General features: G+C 35.6%; 1 long non-coding RNA gene across 1 annotated transcript; it reads left to right on the top strand.

The window, feature by feature from the left end:
• The first annotated feature begins 1,100 nt into the window (after positions 1–1,100).
• Positions 1,101–3,532, top strand: LOC311275511. Its single transcript, XR_014624947.1, has 3 exons — positions 1,101–1,204; positions 1,297–1,401; positions 3,352–3,532. It is a non-coding gene; the product is annotated as an uncharacterized lncRNA (long non-coding RNA).
• The last annotated feature ends 19,299 nt before the right edge of the window (positions 3,533–22,831 follow it).

The following is a 22,831-nucleotide window of genomic DNA, read 5'->3' as shown; positions in this document are numbered from 1 at the left end:
AGGGGTGAAGTGGCAGTTAATGCACGGACAAAAGATCATGTAACTCACCAAAAAGGTTAGTATATAATTTCTATTTTATGTAAAACAAACATTTTCAAATGTTTTTACTTATGGTAACAGCAAACTAACATGATGTATCGTTTTGTTTTCGTCTGAATGGTTTTAGTGCCTTTTTTTTCCTGTCTGTCGTCAGAATGTTTTTTTGGTGCCTTTATTACTGTCTTTTTTCCTGACTGTCGGCCGGGTCGCTGTCACGGTGATAATATTAACTGGTGAGTAAGTTAAGTTCACCTATATTAGCCGAAATATTCTTTAGTTAAAACTATAAAAAATAATGGTTGTGTTCCTCTGCCTCTTTAACGCAAGTTAGCTCATCAGGCGGGCGGAGTCGTCAACATTAACCGAGCTAACAGCGAACTCAACGTGAAATACTGAGGTAAAGTGAGATAGACGAAACCCTTGTTAAAGTGCGGGGTTTAAACAATATTTTCACGTAGGCCTATATGATTTATTTTCAGGTTTGTGATCTGGATAATGCCATCTGCACCGATGGAGTGTGTTGGAGCCTTTTCATTGTGATAACATCAACTGGTATGTAACGTTATGGTCAACTTCACCTAAATTAGCCGAAGTAAACTTATTAAAAAGAGAAGCATAATAACTTTGGTATGTTCTGTCTCCTCTTTCACAACTTTTTGGCAGATGTACAACGTAAATACTGAGTAAAACTAAGTTAAAGGGATAACGTAGTACACCTTAAACAGAAAATTATGCATGTCATCATTTACTCGCCCACAACGTGTTCTAAACCTGCATGAAGTTCTTTCGTCTGAACATAAAATAAGATATTTTGAATAATGTTTGTAAATAGTGGCTGGTCCGCATGGACTTCTATAATAGAAAAAATACTTTGGATGTCAATGGGGACCAGTAACTGTTTGGTTGCTCATGTTCTTTAAAATATCTTCTTTTGTATACAGCACACATTAAATAATTTAATGGAAGTTATGAACAAGTTGAGGGTGAGTAAATGGTGACAGAATTTACAATTTTGAGTAAACTAACCCTTTATCCAACACCATTGTTAATTTCATCTTTTGTTTTATTTTCAAGTTTGTGGTCTGAATTATGTCATCTGAAATGTCGGAGGTGTATTTTGGAGTCTTTTTTGTGATTGCCTTCGTAATGGTGATAACATCTACAGGTGAGTAAGATGACATCAACTAAATTAGCTGAAGTATGCATTAGTTAAGCAGGCAAACATGTTCTTTTCTGTTCTTTATTTTGAATTTGCAGCGGCCATTCCCTCCGGACTGTACATCACTGCTGACGCTCTCCACTAATACACAGAACGGGTTGACGTTGGAGGAGGAGGAGGAAGAGGAGAAGGAGGAGGAAAGGGTTAGCAATATACCATTATCAATATAGCAAAGTTTTGCTAACTAATATTTTTAATGTTGTTTAATTGATTAAAAACTATAAACACCATACAACATTATATCTTACCTCATCTTCACCCCACATGTTATTGTTGTTAGTAATAAGTTCGGTTATTGTTTTTTAGTTTTTTTCTGTAAACTATAACACTAAAATGCTGCTGTGACTTTGTCTGTTTCAGGAGAGTCTGTTCTCAAAGCAAAAACATGGATGCTGACAATGAAGGGCAGAATCATCATCCAGTTACAGCTGCTAACAGACGACTCTTCAGCATTAGCTGTCTATTTTATCGAATGCAGAATCAGGTAAACCAAAATATATATATATATATATTTTTTTTTTTTTACATTACATTACATTTACATGCATGCATTTGGAAGTCACTTTTATCCAAAGCAACTTACATTGTATTAAGTTTAATTTAAATTATCCATTCCCTGGAAATCTAAGCTACAGGAATGTATTGAAAAAGAATGAAGCTTTAATGATTTGAATGTAATGTATTATGGGGTAATACCATCCCTGTAGGTTAGGGGTGGAAATTGGCAAAAATTTGATGATTCGATAGTATTGCGATATTTGGGCCACAATTCAATATTATTGCGCTTCCTAACATTGCGATACAGCAAGTATTGCGATTCGATTCTGCGATATATTGCGATTCATGTCCCCCATATTATTCAAAGACATTACAAAAAATAAGACTGCTCAACTCACTTCAAATGTCACATTAAATCTGTGAACATCTTCTACACATTTACTGGAGGCTAGTGCAAAAACTTTGTCGTTGAACATTCAGGACACTGGACCTTATTACAGAACGTAATTATATGAACGCGTCACCACCGCATTAGCACCAAAAACATGGAGATTTTATTTTAGAGAATAATTACACAACCTATTCGATATACTATAATTCTATAATTAAATAAACTAATCGAATATCCAAAAATTGTGACTCATCCCTGCATGTAATACCTTGTTTTTTTCCCAAAATCTTCACTTACGTCTTGATTTTCGAAGGGGATTATAAACGTTTCTTCCTTGGTTCGCTTTTATTTAGGCCTATTACATTCACATTCTTTACTGTGGTAAAGTAGAAAAACGTTGTAGGACAGATAGCCTACATTTTTACTTGCACGTCAGATTCATTTCAACACAGTTTTTGCTTGTTATTAGACATGTACGGCGCATCAAGTTTATTTGATTTTTAGTTTCGCTCTCCCTGGCAGCGCAATTTCAAACATAGCTTAAATGTCTTGCCCTTGTGGAAGATTAAATTCACTTTTCATACCTTTTACAACAAGTAGAAAACATGAAGATATCAGAAAATAGATCGATGGTCTCTTTCCTCCTCGTGTCATCCCTCTCAAAGCACAGAGCGGTATGGCTTCATGTGGAATCACGTGTCTTTGTGTGGAAGTATTAAACGAAAGTTTTTTTTATTTTTTTTATAGATTTAACTTTTCTATTATGTAAGTTTCTAATATTTACTGATATGTATTTGAACGCTTTACAGGCTTTGTGTTGCTTCTTTGACGGAATTGCTCAAATAAAGACTTTTTTGCTCGAATAAACTAAAAAATTTTTTTTCAATTTTCATAATAACCCCCCAACCACTGCAGGTAGTTGGTCCATTACCACCGCAGTGGTAAAAAAAACTGCCACCGTCACAGCCTTATAACCTATATTGGAATACTTTGCGCTACTGTATCAATATAATTGCGTGCGCAAAATATCGCGACACTGAACAGAATCGATTTTTCCCCCACCACTACTGTAGGTGGATTCAGAATCAGATGTAGTGCTTTTATTAACGCCAAAGTACATGCAGCATCAAGTTTGAGGGTTAGGGAAAATTCTGCCAACACCGGTCTGAAAAAATTATATATTTTTCCCTGCTTGTGTTTGCAGGTTCATTCTGAGAGTCAACCCTGATGGCACCAAACACCAAAGGCACAGATCAGATGGAAATCTGGAAAGGTCCAAAGAAAAGCATCAGCCTGAAACCCTCAGTGTTTCTCATCAGAGAGCTTGTCAACTTTGACTGGCAAAATTACTGAAATGTAACAACACAACACTGACTTTGACTGTATTTTATTGTTAATTAAATTTATTAATACTGTAAATGCAATTACAGTAAATGGTACAGTATACTGTAAGTGAAAATACAGTAATAATACTGTAAAACATTTTACAGTAACTTACTGGCATCCAGCTGCCAGTAAGTTACTGTAAAATTTACAGCAACCTCTTTACAGTGTAGGCTTCCTATATGACAATGCTGCTTATGCAGGCAGAGGTTTTGGAGTTAGTGGATTGACAGACCTTGTTTACCCCTACAGGGTGCATATCATTTTGAGGGATAATATACCCTGAAGATGATACACACCCTGCAGGGGTAAATAAGGTGTATTTTGAGATTTTTGCCCCAGTATAATATATATAGTTTCATGTTAATATGCATAATGCTATGCCCCTTTAGGGCTAAGGTGCAAAGATGAACATTGTGTGTACTGCTCCAGTGTCAAGCTAAAGGTAAAATATTTGCTTATTTATCTTTCTGAGAGTCTTTAATACAAAACAAAATGGTATTCTTGTTCTTACAACTGTTCTTGTTTTCATTGCGGAGACACTGAACTTGCTTTTTTTTAAACTGCCCATTAAATTCAACAGTTGTGCGATTGGAATGAGAGCCAAATCAATCGAGTCAGATGACGCATTATAATTCAGGACAAAATGAGTAAATACTGAAGAATATAGTTAGCAGACTGCTTTTCAACAAAACCAGTGGGAATGTGTCCTTATCCGAGACGGACAGAAACTTTATCTTCACCTTCCGAAGGACGTGCTGGTGAAGAGAAAACGAGAATGACAGAAAACACAAATGACTGTCAAGCTGTCAGGAGAGAAGCGCATTCATTAAAATATCTGACGAGGAATGCAGCGTTAATTCTCACCTTAATGATTGACGTGGGGAACAATAGACGGAGCTCGGACGCATTAATTGTTTTCTTTTAAATGATAATGAGTGACATTCTTGTGCGTTTGTGGAAGTTGTTGGGGATTCTACCGTGTGTGATTTCTGGCAATGTTGCACGGAGGGAGTTTAAACAAACGCTCTCCAAACTTTTAATCAGTCCATTTGCAGTTGCACACAAGTCTCTCTTTTGTTGTCTTTTTACGTTTAACAGATTAGCTTTTTCTAGGTGTTGGATGTTTCTAATAGATTGAACAAGCAGTAAAAGACACATCCTTTAAAGTGCATTTAATCACTTTTCCTCACAGGTATTTAATGAAGTTTTCACAGAAAATCATTTTCTAATAGTTTTAGTTTGTTTGAGTTAACCATAACAGCATTGCATACTAGTATTGTGTCAGAGTGTTTTGTGCAAGAACCGCTTACACTTGGTTCAGCAATGAACTGTGGACTTTAGTTGAAGTTGTGTTGTAATAATCCTGCTGTGGTAAAATCAGTAGAAAAACCCACACTGACTCTCTTCCAGTCAGACTGTCATTTCACATGCTGTGTTTATGAAGACGGCAGTTCTGTTCCAAAACATAGTGTGCACGTACAAATAAAACAAAAATATTGTTGGCAAGTTTCTGACATGGTTTTTCCAAAAGGAAGTCATTTGATACTATTATCAGCATTGGATTTGTATATCGACAATATACCTTTTGGAGAAGGCAATCCCAGAATGAATTGCGAGCCATAATCACATTTTACATATACATATACAGTGCGTGCAGAATTATTAGACACGTTGATTTTCTGATCATATTTTTTTTCCAGGCACATTTTGCCAATTCCAAACCATATTAATCGTAATAACTACTATTAATTTTGTATTTAATCATTTATAAGTGATATATAATTGTTCATGAAGGCTGGAAATGAAAAACGCCTTATATTCAGGTGTGCATAACTATTAAGCACGTTTTCTTTTACAGATAAAATAAGCCAAAAAAAGATTTAACTAAGACTTAAAAGTAAAAAAAATTATTAAATGCCCGTGAGGGTTAGGCAAAGAATCCTAAAAATGACCCCCATAATAAGAATCACAAGCTGAAGTGTTGTAAAATACATGAAGACTGTTTTTTTTATAGGCTTTATAGACAGACAGATTGAGAGTGACTCTTGAAGGACCAGCACCACATCCTCTTCTACCACTGTTTGAAGAATTTATCTTCCAGAATCTGACGGTAAGTTTTGGGAGTTTATTTTTAGTCCATCTCCTACCCTGAAGTCCGTTTTGCAGAGATTCTTATTAAGTGGGGATCATTTTTAGGATTCTTTGCCTAACCCAAGTCTCTGAGATCCTGACACCTTGCACTTCTGGAGACTCCAGGTAGGTTGCAGTTCTGGAAAATGGTGGCGCTGGAGACTAAATGGTTCCTGATGGTTTCACACTTAATTCTTCACCTTCATTCTTCATTCTTTTGCAGTTAACGTGTCTTTTCTTCTCCACCTGTTTTTGTCTGACCCTGCTGACCCAATGAGCATTTCACTTTCCAATGGTCATGCCTTAATTACAATCTCTAGTATTGCATTAGTATTGCATTCTTCTCATGGGCATTTAATAATTTTTTTACTTTTCAGTCTTAGTTAAATCTCTTTTTTGGCTTATTTTATCTGTAAAAGAAAACATGCCTAATAATTCTGCACACCTGAATTAAAGGCGTTTTTCATTTCCAGCCTTTATGAACAATTATATATCACTTATAAATGATTAAATACAAAATTAATAGTAGTTATTAAGATTAATATGGTTTGGAATTGGCAAAATGTTCCTGGGAATAAAATATGATCAGAAAATCAACGTGCCTAATAATTCTGCACGGCCTGTAAGTATATAGTATATATATACACGCCACAGAATAAACTACTTTAATATATATATATATATATATATATATATATATATGAAGAGTTCAGATGCAAAAACCTCTAAATGCCATCTGAAATTTCCTCCTAGAATGATCATTTTTATGAAGCTCGTATATTTAAGTTCAGTAATTTCATTTAAATGGCAATGAAAATTTCCTATTAATTGCCATTTAAGTGAAATTATTTAAATTAAATATACGAGCTTGATAAAAATGATCATTCCAGAAGAAAATTTCAGATGGCATTTAGAGGTTTTTGCATCTGAACTCTTCATATATATATATATATATATATATATATATATATAGTTTACTGAAAGTAGTTTATTCTGTGGCGTAAATTACAAAACAAAATCCCCAATATTTGTGTTATACTCTACCGTTCAAATGTGTGGGTTCAGTGAGATTTTTGAAAGAATTCTCACCATTTATTCGATCAAAAATACAGTAACAGTAATATTGTCAAATATTATTACAATTTAAAATAACTTTTTTTCTATGTGAATATATGTTAAAATGTAATTTATTCCTGTGATCAAAGCTGAATTTTCAGCATCATTACTCCAGTCTTCAGTGTCACATGATCCTTCAGAAATCATTATAATACACTGTAAAAAATTTCTAACCTCCCTAACTCAAAATTTTCTAGTGACTGATAACATCTAAATTTTTCAATTGGCCCAAGTGAAATTCTGTAAATTATAACATTAAATGTACAGATTTTCACTTGGGCCAATTGAAATTTACAGAATTTCACTTGGGCCAATTGAAAAATGTAGATGTTATCAGTCACTAGAAAATTTTGAGTTAGGGAGGTTAGAATTTTTTTACAGTGTATGATGATTTGATGCTCAAGAAACATTTCTGATTATCAATGTTGAAAACAGAACTTTGTGCTGCTTCATATTTTGTGGAAACTGTGATGCACTTTTTAAGGATAGTTAAAGTAAAAAAAAAATATATATTTTTAACTCTAGTGTATATATTTGTGCTTATTAGAGTATCATGCATCAGCTAGTTGCATCATGTGTGCAGTTGCTTCCTATATTTTGTCCCAAACTAGGCACGTTGTTTGACGTCGCTGGGTTTTGGAACAGAACGAGAGAAAGTTTCTGAGATATTTTGTGTCTTTATGGGGTCTGGAGCAGCGAGTCTTCGCACTCCCTGAGGGGGAAAAACACCACGGCTTTAGTAAACAAGACAAATACACAGGGAATGAGGGAGGCAAAGTGTGCCGAATGAGAGCGCGGGAGTGAAGCCCAGAATGAAGAATGGTATTGATAGAGACAGAGATGGGATGTAAACGGGGGTATTTCTCTCTGTGGTGTAAGCCTGGGAATAATGCATGATGGGATCATTTCAAGACAAGACAATACCTGCAAAAATACTTTTTTTAACTTTTTTTCTTAATGCTAATAGAAATGTTAGAATTGTTAGTACAAATGTTCATATTTTGAATGTATGAGTGCATATGCATTAGCAGTAAACCCATTAGCAGTCTGGAACAGAAATCTCAACTTCTCCTAAAATAGACATGACCCAAATATTGCACATCGGTAGTCAAATATGATACGAAGATATTACAGAACATTTTGTTTACAAATTTATAGTTTTATAGTGTGATTAGTTTGTAAACATGAAACAAAAATGAGCATTTATTAAGTCTGTCATATTCAGAAATGAAATCAGACATTTTGTTCTGAGGATGCCATTAATTTTGGTTTAATTTGCACATCAACAAGTGATTTTGTGTGTATATATATATATATATATATATATATATATATATATATATATATATATATATATATATATATGAAAGCATTATCTATGCAATATTTTATAAATGTAACTTTGTTATTTTGAGTTTTATTTTTCCCTCTAACTTTTATAAATATACAAAAATGGCATGTCTTGTAGCATCTATATAAGAAAAGAAGATGTACAGCAGACTTAAGCAGTGTATTGTGGTTGGGAAGCTTATTCTTGTATGGCACAAACTGGACAGCTTCCCTCAGCTTTGCATATCTGAGTGCATAGTGTCCTTCGGCATGAACCTTGAAAAGGTGAAGTTCTGTTTTGCTCCCAAACAATTCAAAATGGTCCAACAAGAAATATCCCCCCGTCCCCTCCAAACAATTAAATAAAAAATAGGATCACTGTTTACTCACCACTTTAAATCCTGCAGGTAACAAATGAGGATGAGTAAATGTCAAAAGTTACATTTTTGGATGGATGGATGGATGGATGGATAGACGGATGGATGGATGGATGGATGGATGGATAAATAATAGATAGATAGATGGATGGATGGATGGATAAATAATGGATGGATGGATAGATAATGGACATATAGATGGATGGATAAATAAATGATAGATAGATAGATAGATAGATAGATAGATAGATAGATAGATAGATAGATAGATAGATAGATAGATGATGGATGGATAGATAGATGGATAAATAGATAGATGTATATTGTTACAGTCTTCAGACAAAAACATAATTATACTACCATAAAAATAACTTATGCATATGTATATTTCACATAGTACACATATAGTAAATTGACATACTGTATATGTGCACTCTATATATGTATAAATACACTCACAGACAATTTTAACATGATGGCAGATTGTTATTAATGATATAGAGTGATATGTGTACTGATTTGTAATTTTCCGAAATTAATGAAATGACTTAAAATGTTTAACTTAAACTTAAAAAGTTTGAGTTGGTGGTATCGAGCGTAGCTCCTCTCTGGAGTGTAATGAATGGACTCAGTTTGATGTAGTGAAGGATTGGATCTGAATGTGCCTTTAATTAGGACTCTTCATTTATTGATTGGGTAAAGAGGAAACTCTGCTGTGCCAGGAACGCTTCAGAGGATGATAGACGATCATGTTACGGGACGGGATTACAGGACACCGGTGACTCTGTTCTGTAACATGAGATCACATGATGTAACCTGTGATGTCATCCTGCAGGTCTGATCAGAAGACGTGATGTGACACAAACACTGAGATCGGCCACGTTCACACTGACTGCAGGTAAATCCAGGAGTCACTTCACTTCTGTGTTTAATCTGGTTCTGTACACACAGAGATTGGCTATTTTGAGGGGCAACACAAAGTACATACCTGTTATACAGTTTGTATTGCTGCTTTATGTTCTATGACACCGTCTTAGTGCCACATCAGTAGGAATAGGACCGAAATATCAGGTGCTTCAATGCAGATGTACATGATTTGGTTAAGTCCCCCTGTAGTCAATCATTTTAACCCTTAAAACTCATCTTTGATCACTGAAATTACATATTTAAATGGTTTTCCTTGAGAAAAATGTGTTCATGCCTTAAAATAGCTTGAATATAACTCTACTCACGTGCCTCATTTAGTATACGCGGTTCTATGAATATGCGAATGAGCCCCGCCTCCACTCACTCACACCAGCTCAGAGATCCACTGGTTGACGATCACACGTTGATCTGATTGGTTACAAGGTAGTTTGTGACGTCAGAAACACCGGCGATTTCAAACCGTGTTTTTGAGACTGTCTTTGACTCACTGCAGTTTTAAGGAGGAAATACTCAGCAATGGTGTCGACTTATGAATTTGCACATGGTTTGTCTTGAAGCATATTTTAACACACACATAAACAACATTAAAAGCATTTTTCACCACACAGGGACTTTAAATCACTTTAGAATAGGAGTTACCAACAAATCATTGGTCTTATGGTACAAACACATCAGTTATCATTAATATGACAGTGAAATTGTTATTTAGGAATATGTATTTTTAGGAGAAAGAACAAAGTGGTCGACTCTTTCACTTTAATGATTTGTATTCATATAATTACAACTTCAATTTCTTAATGCGATGACTTTGTTCTTGTACTATTGATTCAGCTCTCAGAATATTACATTAATCTTACAGTATTAAAATTTATTTTGCCAAACTTTTAAGGCTTTATTCTATGTAAAAGGCCTTTTATGAGATCATTCTCAAAATATTAGGACTTTATTGTCAAGGATCCTAGTTTTTTACTGTTAATGTGGCACTAAAACACCTTAATTTTCAATTTATCATTCTGTTTAGTTTTCATTGGTTTTAAATTTATTGATGTATTATTTTCAATAGTTTTTCTAGATTTTTAACTATGTTTGGGATTTTAAATGTAATACTTTAGCAAGTGCATCATTAACTGATCATTGAACTTTTTAGAGTGAAATTTATCAGAATGTTATTTGCTGCATTTCACTCCTCACAAAAATAGTGACAACCGTATGTACACACTCTATATATGTATAAATACTCTCACAGACAATTTAAACATGATGGCAGATTGGTATTAATGATACAGAAGGATATGTGTACTGATTTGTACTTTTCCGAAGTTAATGAAATGACTTTAAATGTTGTAGTGTAAAGTTTGAGTTGGTATCGAGCGTAGCTCCTCTCTTTGAAAACAATAGTGAAGTGAAGTTCATAAATTCATTCCACTGTTAAAGATAATGAAGCTTTAAAAACAGTCCAGATAAACTCAGTAATCTCCCCACAAGCCCGTAGTGAACTATCCCGAGCCGCCTGTGATTCTTCTCCAGGTGGACGTGTTTGCACATTCCCGTGGATGGATTGTGCTTGTTTTCCTCTCTGTAATGGGACATGATGCTGTAATGGTGTCGGAGGTGTTGGAGATGGAGTCGGTGTGTAATGGCTCCTGTGCTCATTATTTCACTGGCGATGAAGCCTCAGAGTCCAGCGTTTCTGCTCGAATGAGTCCAGCATACATCACCGATCCGTGCGCGCGCACGCGTGTGTGTGTGTGTGTGTGTGTGTGTGTGTGTGTGAGTTTCAGGGAGCTGGACTCCAGAAGTGAGTTGTGTATTTGTGATGAGTGGCGAGAGATGAGTCCAGCAGAAATGAGTTTGTTTATTGGTCTCTGGGGCGTTTGCTGTGCCCTCTTCTCATGATGAGACTGGCAGATTAAATGGAAATTGATTGTGAATCTATGATCACTTTACCGCATCATCATATGAACTTTGACATTTACATTCACACACTGAATCAGGTTTTTCACCAGGTATTAAATGTGTCCAGTGAAGGGTCTTTGATTTTGGGTTTGTCACACAATATCATATTTCTAAAGCACAAAAAGGTGGAAAAAATAGAATTTTCAGTCTCACTGCATTTTCTTTTTATATTATTTGGTTAAACTTTTTGTCAGTGCTGCATATGATCTCTGTCAATTGTATTTAATTGTGTTTTTTATTCTTTTTTTTGTCTGTGTTGCACATAACAAATAAGTTAATGTGTATATTTTATTAATTATTTTTTATTTTATTCACGTTTTTGTCTTTGTTGCACATTATCTATTTATTATTAGTGTTTTTTTTTTTCTGTGCTTGATGTTCTGTAGCAATTTTATGTAATTTTTGTTTTGTTTTGTATTATATAACTTTTTTTTGTCTGTGTGCTGCATATAATAGGTCAATTTTGTGTGTGCGTGTCACTGTGTGCCTGTGTGTGTGTGTGTGTGTGTGTGTGTGATAAAATGACACATAGCTTACAAACTGGCCAATCATTTTATGTAACATCATCTTTTATGTTTCACAGATGAAAAGAAGTCATACAGGTTTGTAATGGCGTGAGGGTGAGTAAATGTAGCTATACTTGTTTGGGTTTACAATGCACATTTAACTGACCATAGAAAATATCTCAAATCCAAGCATGTTTTTGCTGTACATGACGAAAACAGACAGGACATGAACATAAACCAAACCTGAATCTGTTGAAGACCTGTGAAGAGGGAAGACGCTGCTAGCGATGAGGTGTCTGTGTGTGGCTGAAGGTGACAGATAATTGCGTATTAATTGGCGTGAGTTCTGGTTAATGTGTGATGTGACCTGTGTTAACGAGAACTACAGGCATGACAGGATGTGTTCACGGTGGATATTTCATCCGGTGGATGAACGTCACGCTGTTTCTCCACACAGAACATGTTGACGTGGAAATAATCGCCTATCGCCAGCTTCTGTGACGAAATGTGGATGTTGTGGAGCACTTCCTCTGTAAGGGTGATGAACGTGGTTCCTGTCTAATGATGTTTACTGAGGAGATGTTGTTTTGAAACTACCACACCTGGCTTCATCTGAGAAAGAAAAGGCAAGTATTAAACTCCAACATGTTACTTGTTTGCACTTCATATATGAATGATCCCTCGAATCGTGATCAGGCGCACTATTTTGACCTCGTAGATGATAAAACGGGTGAAAAAAAATCTATACATTAAAGAAGAAAAATTAGCTTTATCTACTCGGCTAACAAAAATGCATTTTAAGAACATTTAGCTAATGTTCATATTAAAGGGGTGGTATAATGCCCTTTTCACAAGATGTAAAATAAGTCTTTGATGTCCCCAGAGTGTGTATGTGAAGTTTTAGCTCAAAATACCCCACAGATATTTTTTTATAACATGTTAAAATTGTCACTTTTTGCAAAAACGCACTGTTTTGTGTCTGTTCCTTTAAATGCAAATGAGCTGCTGCTCCCGGCACAGAGGGCGGAGCTTCAACAGCTTGTGTCATTTTACCTCACACAGTCATGCACTGAAAATTGCAAATACTTTTAGCCTTTTATGTTTAAACCGGAGTCAGATGATGTCAACGGAGTCAAAGATGGAGAGACTCAAGAAGAAGTGACAACATGTAGAATGCAACAGGAAATGTCTGAATGGTTAGTTGATGAATTTATGTAGCTCATGTGGAGTTATCTTCTAGTCGTTGATTAGCATATTCTGTCATGAATTTATGGGATTTATGTACATTTTAGGGTAAGTGATGTCACTAACCCGCGAGGAAGCTCGTGTGGTCCCTACCAGCCGTTTGTTGTAGGCCTTAAAAAGCAAATATCTCCCTTTGCTTTGAACTTTGAGCATTGTAACTTTGCAGATGTTGTTTATGCTCAAACAGCAACATTACACACTAACTAAAGTTAAAAAAGTGAAATCATAATCAACCACCCCTTTAAGTTATGAAAACATTATTTCTGAATGTTCTATAAACGTTCAAAACCATCCAGTTTTTTAAATGTTTTTTTTTCCCCAAAAGTTAAAGCCCCCCCGGTGGGAAAATTAAGTTTTTGATGTTGTTTAAATGTCTATGTGGTGTTTTTATATGCTTTAATACAAACCATGTGCAAATTCACAAGTATTTTCTCCTTAAAACTGCAGTGAATCAAAGACAGTCTCAAAAACGCGGTTTGAAATCGCTGGTGTTTCTGACGTCACAAACTACCTTGTAACCAATCAGATCAACGTGTGATCGTCAACCAGTGGATCTCTGAGCTGCTGTGAGTGAGTGGAGGCGGGGCACATTTGCATATTCATAGAACCGCGTATACTAAATGAGGCAAGGGTGTAGAGTTACATTCAATAAGGCATGAAATTATTTTCCAAGGAAAACATTTTTAAATATGTAATTTTGGTGATGGATGGATGAGTTTTAGGGATTACAATGATTGACTACAGGGGGACACAAGCGGAACATTATGAAAATGTTACTTTTGAATATTCTCGGAACGTTCTGAACCAGTAGTAACATTTGGAAGAAAATGTCTAAATGTTGAACGTACAACTAAAACATTTCCAGGGAAAAAATCCCATTAACTTTGAACAAATTCAATATCGATTCATTTGGATAAATAAAAAAAACTCAACTAATTCTGTAAACCAGGGATGGGCAACGTTGTTACTAGAGATCCCTGCCGAGTTCAAACACCTGAACAAGCTTATCAATGTCTTCAGGATCACTAAGGCTACAGGGTTTTATCAGGGTCTGAGATAAACTCTGCAGGACCGACGTTGCCCATCCCTGCTGTAAACTATACAGGGAACCCTGTCAGCTGTTACATTACTATAATATTAAAGGTTGAAATGAAATAAAATGAAATGAGGCATTTATATAGCGCTTTACTATATACTGCTGTACACCCAAAGCGCTTTACAATCATATCAGGGAGACCCTCCTCACAGCATCCACTTGGACGATTACAATTTACTTGGAAGGTTAAAATTAACTGATTTGATTTAATGATGTGAGAGTAAAAATATAATGAATATCTATTATACCTATAGTGCATATATTTAGCAAAATGCTCCCCTCTAGGGTTAACTTTTCTAGCTAACTAACGTACTTTTGTCATTAAATGGCTTTCCTGAGGTAAATGTAACGTTTTGTGTACATTGTTTACAAGCTGTTTTATTGACGTCTTTCTGCTGTTGAAACTGATTGATCGATCACATGAGACGAGACATTTCAGTAAGCTGTACTGTATCTTTCAATATGCCCTCTCTGACGTTTATTAATGTTTATTTCATTCTATATCTAGTAGTAAAGAGAAAGAGATGATCAGTTCATCTGCCACTTAAAATGAGGCGCTACAGCGATCTGTCACAATATCTAAAGCTAACAATATCAGAGCAATATATTACATACTAAAAAGGCTCAAATGTTTTTGCAAGTTCTTCGCTAGTTTTAGCGACTTTTCAGACCCTTTTTAGTGGCTTGTGCACCTAGCACAAATCTAGTGACTCATTTTACAGCTAAATATACTGTAGATGAAATCACACCACAGCCATTATCTTTAACTTGTCTATATGATGATTTTTATAGACTAGCCTACTCATGGTTAAAAGTCAGGATTTTAGCTATGCAGAGCAGCAGCTTGGAAGTGATTGCTAGTTAACATGTAAGGATTAATTGACGACGGGCCGTTGAATTACGTACGTTTACCACACCCCAAAACATTGTTCAGATGATATATTTAAAGATGATTGTCAGTTTATTTGTCAATGAAACGCTCTAACGGAAACAGACTAATTTCTTACGCATCTAATCCCAAGCCTCCGTTGCTAATTCCAAAATGTAATTTAAGAGCTCGTAACGGAGGCTTGAGCCAATGATAGGAGACTAATGCAGTTATTAGAGAGAGAGAAAGAGAGAAATTAAGCATGTGTGAATTAATTCAGTCTGTGCGTTTCTCAACAGCGTCTACTAATAGCGAAACTAAGTGTATCTGCACCTCGCTAGAAATGTCCTGTAGCTTTTTAAGAGGGTGAGTAAATGATTTTCATGTTGGGGTGAACTATCCCCTTATAATGTCCATCAACCAATCAGATTCAAGCATTCAACAGTCCGTAGTATAAGTAGTCTTAATGGGCCGTGTTCTATTTCATACTCGTTCTGATGAAAACAGAAAAATATGTACATACAAATGAAAACTTTTTCATTTTTTGAGAAAAACCTTTATTGAGAAATTGGTTGTATTCAAGTACAGAGAGTTGGAGAGAAGCAAACAGATAGGGATGACACTAGGCTGAGTGCAAATATGATGATGATGTCATGAATATGCTAGCACATGGCATCATTTAGCGACTTTTCAAGCAGCCTTTAGCTGCTTTACATCGAAATATTTGGCAAACAGTCGGTTGGAGGTAAGGGTTATTTTTTGCCGAAGTTTTTTTTTTTTTTACTACATGGACTGTCAACACACTCTCAACAGGTATACTTGATATTCCTATTGAAATGCCTTTACATTTTAATAAAGAAAATAAATTGTAACTGTTTCCCTATAATCATACTGTCCTGTTTTTCAACAGAACATATGAGTTTGACCAGCTCTGTTCAGTCTTCTCCACCAAGCAAGCAAGTAGGGTAAGAGATATTCAGTTTATGATCAATATTTTCAATTATTTCATAGGTTTATGCATTAAAAAGCCCAGTAGGCTATTTTTAACATTAAAGCTATCCTCTGATCATATTACTTTTTATTTCTCCTTTTAAACTGGTTCACATATCGTCCATTCACAATGGTTTCTTAAAATAACTTTTATTTACTTAAACAGAAAGTACCAACGGATGTACTATAACATGTAACAACGTCACAATGATTGTAGTCGTTGTTATTATACTTGGTAGTTCAGTTGGGTATTAAGCCAAGAACGATAACTAATAATGATACGATAAAGATGTAGTTGTAAAAATGTTCTACATTTAAAAGAACAGCAGTCCATGACACAACTGTATAAAGCGCTATATAAATAAAGGTGACATGACTTGACTAAAGATAACGATAACTATATTAGTCATCGCTTTTGGTGCGAGCAGGCCTTTAAATATGGAAAACAGTCAATCGTGGCCTCTACAGAAGCAAATGCCATAATTTAACAACCTCCGAGCTCACGGCGGGTCTGTTCAGAAAGGTTTATACATTATCGCAAAAAATCAATTTCTCTATGGAGAAAATGAATAGGACTTTTACTTCCAGTGCTCACGGCTGGCAAACACACAACAAGCCTCCAAAGTTTAAAGATATAGTATATCAGTTAATTAAACAGTAAGTCTTAAAGTTTGCCTCTTCCGTCTGGGGTTTTAGTTCATCCTTATCTCTAGTGTCATGTCGGGACATGAATAACACTGGTTGTTATAATTTTGTCTCATCAGTAAAACGCAGGGGTTGGCTGGTGATTTCTCTCCGACAGACTCGGGCTGCTAATGACAGCTGAGTGAATGCAAGCCATGAATCAAAGCGGCAGAAAAGCTTTCCAGCTCTGACAGGTTATCACCCGCGTGACAAATGTGTTGGGAAACCCTCTGTCTCCAGCACATTCATTTAGTCAAAGTCTCATATAAACACACATAAACACATTCATTCATTCAGACAGAGAGAGAGAGAGAGAGAGATGCTTTCTCCTCTGATCTACATAATGCAGCGCTCTTTCCGGTTAGCATGACTAAAATGTCAAAGGGTATTGATGTTTTTTTTTTTTTTTTTACTGTGTGGTGGTTAGTTCACAATATTGACAGAAATGGACTTTTCCATTAAGAGATTCCATTAAGTATTTTCCCTCGTAACCATTTGGTGCTGTTTGGTCATTAGTGACTGAAACATTTACGGTTTTATATTTAACTTTTTTTTTTTTTTTTTTTACTTCATCAATGGAATGAATTCTGGTGACTTTTCTGTGGCATGTTTTCCGACGACATTTAATATTTAAAGTCCCCTGTAGTTATTCATTTTATCACTTAAAACTCATCTTTGACCACCAAAATGACATATTTCAATGTTTTTTTTGTTTTTTTTTCTTGAAAATAATATCTTCATGCCTTGAATGTAACTCTACACCCTTGCCTCATTTTATACGCAGTTCTATGAATATGCAAATGAGCCCCGCCTCCACTCACTCACACCAGCTCAGAGATCCACTGGTTGACGATCACACGTTGATCTGATTGGTTACAAGGTAGTTTGTGACGTCAGAAACACCAGCGATTTCAAACCATATTTTTGAGACTGTCTGCAGTTTTAAGGAGAAAATACTCAGCAATGGTGTTGACTTAAGAATTTGCACATGGTTTGTCTTAACGGATATCAAAAACACCACATAGACATATAAACAACATTAAAAGATGGTTTTTCACCACATGGGGACTTTAAGTTTAATATTTAATGTTAAAAGATAAAAAATGAAGTCCCTGTGTTTTATACTGTTTCTTAAAATTCAGCATCTTGAATTTGAAATATGGCGTATGATTCACTGTAGATCTGAATAACATGATTTTCATTTTTTTAATTACTGTCAAGTTAAACTAAATCTATGTAACTTAACAATTTAATTTTAAAATTGCATTACATGAAATTACTACCATATTTTCTCATATTTCATATCATTTTAATAAAATTTGATGGCATTACTTACAATAATTATAATTTGATACATTTATTTTATCTTGACATTACTCCTAAACGTTCTTTAATCTAATCTTTAAATTATTGAATTCATTTAATTTTCACATTATGTGAAACCATATTTCACCACATGTGCTGGTCTGGTCAGTTTAATGTTTTTTTTTTTTTTTTTCACATGCATGAGAAACAGATTGCACATCCGTAATAAAAAAAAAAAGCAAAAACAATGAAAACACAAAGATGTTTTCACAATATTTATTTAGCATACAAACCATTATTTTGGTTGAGTAATTATTATATTAATCGGAACTAAAACACCTCTTCTCAAACTTGCAGTATGGCCATATTTGTTTCAAAATGTAAGCCCATGTCATATCTTGGTCTAATTATTCATAACTTTTTTTTTAAACACAAAATGAACCTAACGTCCAAATCTAGTGAAATGCTGAGAATTATTATTATTGTTTTTTTTCTGGGTTTTTATCAAGACCCATTTTATGGATGTATTGTGTATTTTTGGTTCCCACCGGAAGCTTTATTGTTAAGAGTCTAGAGCTTGTTTTCAACAAGGAAGAATACGAATATGAATGCTATAAATCTGTCTCAATGGCAGTGAGTGTGACACCAGGCCAGCATGCCCTTCGGTTATGGTGTAGTTTAGATCTGTGTGTGTGTGTGTGTGTGTGTGTGTGTGTGTGTGTGTGTGTGTGTGTTGTGGTATCAGGTCTCTCTCAAGGGCAGGGAAAGATGTCTTGGGAGTTGCAGCGCTGTGTGTGTCATAGGCTGTAGGATCTAATAAGGACTTGAAACAGATACTTATTTCCCCCAGGAAACGATCACACTTCGAACACCTTTCATGACCACTAGTGTGAGTGTGTCTCTCTCTCTGTGTGTCCCTGTGTGTCCGTGTGTGCCCATGTCTGTCTGTGTGAGTTAGTGTGTGAGAGTGTGTGTACTCATATTGAGAGAGGGTGATGCTCTGTATGTTCTCTGCATACCACAAACACAAATTAATGGTATCTTGGCTCTTTAACTTTGGAAGAATTTAGGAAGCAACACCCTAGAAATGACCCAGAACACCCTAGCAACTCCCTGGAAACCACCAACAACACTCTAGCACTCTGGCGGGAACTTTTAATCACCATTCAAACATCTATTTGTGCATGTTTACATTTGTTGCGTACTACTTCATTTCATATTTATGAATAATACTCATGCACGTATGGTAATTTACTTCTGTTCTAAACTGAGTTACTTTGACTTTCATAAAGTCCCCTACCGTTGTCTGCCAGTTACCGTGGCAACCCGAGGTAACCCATCTCCACGACATCATGGTCATGTCAGTCAAATCCACGCTCTCGCCGTGGCCGTGGGTCGACTCACATTAAATAGAATCAATTTCTGAGACGTCACTGTGGAAAAGGTCTCTCTTGTTTTGAAGACGAGGTTAAGTGTGTGAAGCCTCGTCTCAACAGAGTTCAGTGCGAGTAACCTTGACCGAATGTTTGCAAACAAACCAACACTGCCAGTTTTCTCTGCTTATTTTTATATAGTATGGCATAACATAGATATGACGTTAGTAAAGAAAGCGTATGTCAGGTGAGTTTCACATCACAGCCGCAACACAAGTTCCAACTTTAATCTCAAATTCTAAATTTGAAAGTTTTAAATTCCAACTTTGCAAACCATTTACATTCAAAGGCGTCAATAACATGAAAATGACCATGGTATTACAATGTTTTTTGGACAACGTACCATTTTTAGTATGGTAAATGATTATGTTAATCATTTAGTACCATAGTGCATACTACTGCGGTATCTCTACAGTAACATAAAAGCGGTAACACTTTATAATAAGGTTGTATTAACTAACATGGACTAACCATGAGCAATACATTTGTTACTGTTTCTGTTAATCTTTGCTAATGTGAGTTAATAAAAATACAGCTGTTCTTTGTTTGTTCCTGTTAGTTCACAGTGCATTAACTAATGTTAAAAAAATGAATAAATGCTGTAGAAGTGCAGTTCATTATAAGTTCATGTTAACTAATGTTGTTAACTAATGAACCTTATTGTAAAGTGTTACCATAAAAGCTTGTACAGGTTATGATGTTCAGTATTATTGTACATTTTAACTCCAATTTTCAGTATTTCTGCCTTTGAGGATGGACGTTTGGGAAATATACTGTAGACCAGGATATCAAGGAAGATATATTGGCGTCTTTAATATATTGTACTGTGAGGATTAACCTGAACCCGAAGGATAAACCTACAGGATCTAAAGTTCTCAGCGTTAGCATTAGCTTGGCACTGGCTAAATTAAATGCATCTTGCTAGAAGTTTAAACTTTTTCCTGTAATACAGTCGCAATAGATGCTGGTCATCATGATTAGTGACTCTGTGGTTGGGTGCATAAATATTTCAGAGCTGAACCGGCGGTTCGAGGGGCGTCTGGCCTTTTCTTTAACAAAGCCCTCAAAGGACATGGTGGACGGAGCGTCCTGCGTTATTTAGAGAGCCCTTCAGGCTCTGGGACAGAAAGCAGAGGTCAGTGGATGATCTTTCACACAAATAACCACTCTTTCGGTTTCATGATTTTTTTAACATGCTCTTCTTACACAGTTGCAGTGGCTTAGACGACGTCCCATGATAACGGCAAGTGATGACGACGTGCCTCGGAATCCAGAAACATTCCATATGGAATCCTGACAGAGGGATCAGAGATTCCTCCTCATCCCAGCAGGTGCTGCAGTAAATGGAGGATCTTTATCTGTAGGTTTAATGAGTGCTTAAAGTGAAAAAGCAACTGTTCATTTTCTATTAGACTTATTGCAAACGCATATCAGAATGTTTATTTGCCATTATACTAAGGAGTACAACGGAATTATATGTAATCCTATTCAGCGCAAAATCAATCTCCCACTTTACAAACAATTATGCTATATGCAATTATCCTATATAACAAGTTTTTATGTGAAAAATAATGGGTTTTTGAACATTCAAGCATGAAAACCAGTTCTAGGAGATGCCAAAAACAATATCAAGACTATATAAAAGGGCATAATATGGCTTCTTTAAATATCATCTGTGTTTCAGGTTTCATCACATCCATAGTTAAACTTCCCAGCTTTTAACAACAAACTAGACTGTTTAAAAGTGTAAATAAACCTTTTATTTGTTGTGCCTACACACACATTTTATAACTTCAGCTCATTTTTTTCCCCGTGTACTCCACAGGAATCTTGTCTTCTGTCAGCGGGATGCCCAGAGGTGAGCAGGCAACATCCACACAGCGCATAGACAGTGTAAATAAACCCTCTCGCTGACATTTCCGGTGATGCATGCATCCCGTTGTCGGCTGTACGCCGTGATAAATGGTGTCTGTTTTATATTTAATAAGCTTTTGGGAATAATGAGATGAGGTTGCGGATAGGCTGGTTTGTACGTGTGGGACGCCACCCCCCCCCCCCCCCCCCCACCTATCGTCTGTCAATTTAATCTGGCAAGATGAATTTTGTCAGTGGTTATTGATGTGTCCGGCTCTGAGACATTGATGCAGCACAGAGTTATAATCAACAGCCGTAAATCAACACACAGATTCAACACACAAGTTGGTTTAGACTGCAAAATGCTATATTATGCTATATTGTATGACAGCTGTATTTACATTTATTTTACAGGCACAACTTTCAAAGATTACGTCTCAGACCTTGTATAGGCTACTTACAAGGAATGCAGCGATTAGTTCTTCCTTGATAGTTCTTCTTTTACCTTGATAGTGTAAAACCGACCGTAAGGGAACGTTTCTCCATTCCACCGTTCTTTTCCATTGTTTTTCCAGTGTAAACGCGCGAGACGGATGTGTTTGACCGCTTCGCTCGCATCTTTTTGCAGTCACGTGCATTACGCAGTGTTCTGGAAACGGGGCTCTCAAGTTAAAAAAGTTCAACTTTTACCTTGCTTTGCCTTACCTTGATGACCATGCCTCTTTTTTTTTTTTTTTACTTCACTGACCTGAAGTGTGGATTAGGGGAGACCGGGGACAGTTGCAACACCAGACAACTGTCCCCGGTCTCCCCTACCCCTTAGATTGTGGTTTGCTGTTTTAAGTAAAATCTTGCCATTTTTCAGTGTAATATGCTGCTAAAATTTCAGTTAACTTCAAAAAATATATTTTTAGAATCAAAATAAGATGTAAAGACTTAAATTATACGAGTTTTTCTGGAAATAAGAACAAATATCTCTCAGTGGGGTGAGAAAAATGAACTTGTTTTCCCTTTGAAGTAAGTTTATTATTATGACTGTTTTCTGGTTTTAGGCATAATTTTTCAGACAACAAGTCTTGATACCTGAAGTAATTTTGCATGCCAAGTAAATGTATCTTGATATAAGAATGTTTAGGTATTTGTGCTTGAAAATTTCAAATTCAACTATTTTTAAAATAAATTCACAATAAAAATATTTTAAACTGAATTCAATTATAAATTAAAAATGAATAAATAAAATGTCAAATATTTTAAAATGCATTTGTCAGATTTTTTTTGCTTCAAATTAAACTTTGTAGTCTTGTTTCATCTCACAACATGCTGGTTTGGTTCAAGGCTTAAAACTCTTATTGATGAATTTTTAAAGATGAATTAATTGAGAAATACTTTAGAAATCAAGGTTGATGGAAAAAGTGGAGGGCCACTGTTGGGCTCTATTGGTTTTCTTTAACTGTGTCAGCTTGACAAATGAAAACCGCACAT

Source organism: Rutilus rutilus (genome assembly GCF_951802725.1).
Source record: "Rutilus rutilus genome assembly, chromosome: 1".
NCBI classification, from domain to species: domain Eukaryota; kingdom Metazoa; phylum Chordata; class Actinopteri; order Cypriniformes; family Leuciscidae; genus Rutilus; species Rutilus rutilus.
The sequence above is the reverse complement of the archived record's forward strand: the minus strand, read 5'-3'. Positions and strand labels throughout refer to the sequence as shown.